The sequence below is a fragment of the Lampetra fluviatilis genome, chromosome 11 (genome assembly GCF_964198595.1).
Source record: "Lampetra fluviatilis chromosome 11, kcLamFluv1.1, whole genome shotgun sequence".
Lineage (NCBI taxonomy): Eukaryota > Metazoa > Chordata > Hyperoartia > Petromyzontiformes > Petromyzontidae > Lampetra > Lampetra fluviatilis.
In genome coordinates, this window is record NC_136285.1 from 1,598,540 (window position 1) to 1,600,353 (window position 1,814).

The following is a 1,814-nucleotide window of genomic DNA, read 5'->3' on the forward strand; positions in this document are numbered from 1 at the left end:
GCGGTTGACACAGGTCCTTGGTGTGGTGTGTCCACAGTGTTCATATGTACAGGCCGGTTAGGGTAAATTATTGTGGGTTGTTGCTGTTGTTGTTGTTGTTGTGTTGTTACTGTTGCGTTGAGGCTCATGCATTGTTCTTCTCTTCACGCTTCCGAGTTTCTGTTTCTTAAATTGTTGTTGGGGTTGTGAATTGTGTTGCAGCCGGGACGGCTGCGTGCTGTACAGGAGGGGGGGGGGTGATGCGGTGGTCAAGATAGACACACGCTCCACAACCTAGGGGAGGAGTAGGTACCGGTCTGAACCGGTCCGAACCGGTCGGGCAAGAGGCGGTTGGAACCGCGCTGAGGGGAGGGGGCTGGCGAGAGCTGGGGGGCCCCAAAACCCCCGCCCCTCAGAGAAAGGGAGTATATAAGACGGCTCCCGGAGAGCGGGAGTTAGTTCATCTCAAGCTGAAGCAAGAAGCCGCCCGAAGACCCTGGACTCCAAGCCGCCGATGTCCTCTGACAGGGCCGGGCTGAGCGGGGTGCCAGTGTGGGTTAGCCTCCCCTAGGCTAAAGAGCCGTAGGGCTTGAGTAGGGAGTGTGGTTAGAATAGCCCAGAGGCTGTACCTCCCTAGGTGGTGGTAAAGGGGCCATTCCCCAGTGTGTCAAGATGTCGTAACTGTTAGTGAATAAAAGCGTGTGGCCTCTAAGAAGTCTCCGTCTCCTTCGAGAACATTACATATGCATCCGCGATTCCTAATGTGGGGGACAAAGCGAACCCCTGCCCCCCCCCCCCCCCCAGAAATATAGAAGTCAAACCTCGCCTATGGAGAGAAGTAATACAATGGAATAATATTCAGAGGGCACCACCATTGAATACAACAACCAACGCTGTGTGCCACCGCTACCCGAGCTTGAGCGTGGGAAAGGGCCCTTAGAAGCCTCAGTACAGTCCTCCACCGATTACAGTGGCGAGCGCACACCCCCTACTCGGTCCACCGAGCAGAGCGGAGAGATGATTGGAGTTCTGCTCTCGAGCCAGAGTTTGGATGAAGCAGCAGAATGATGTCACGTGGCTGCTGGGAGTTGGTTAACAAGAGGCGTAGCAACAAGGAAACCAAATTTTCTGTCAGTAACACTGTCTTAAAAGGACAATTATATCATCGGCGTAACTAACCCAGGAATTATGTTGACCGAAACATCGCCGATTATTTGTTATTTCTGAGTGTCAACCCATCAGCATCACTGAATAATTTGTACCAACGACGGACAATTTTTACAGAGAAACTGACACTTTAGAAATAATGTGTCTTTCAAAAGTTTTATCAAATCTTATAAAATTATATAAAAGTGTTCTGGATAATTCCCGCCCGACAGGTTTTGTTTTTACAAAAACCATAAAGCAAATTTAAGACATAGCATCAACAAGGCCACATTACGGACGCAGAGCAAACACTCAACGTTTGTAGGATCTGTAACGTTTGCAACTCTTCAACAAATATCAGAACCATAGCAACCCTTAAAAACATACACCATGTTATGAGCCAGAGCAGTCAATTAATTGATATAAAAGTCACAACTAATTATTACACCACTCAGAGCAATGTGAGAAAGTTTGTTCAGTTACATCACAGAGACACAGAACCACAAGCACAAACAGACACCCCAGTCGGGCTTTCACGCATTACGCTCTACTGTGCCTCGGCGATTGGAACTGGTAAAATGGCAAATGGCCACATATTCAGCTATTCTGAGCTGGTGGTCTGGACAAGGCTCTTGTGCAAGGCAAGGCTCTTGTGCAAGGCAAATCTCTATGTGCTGTTCAAGCTATGA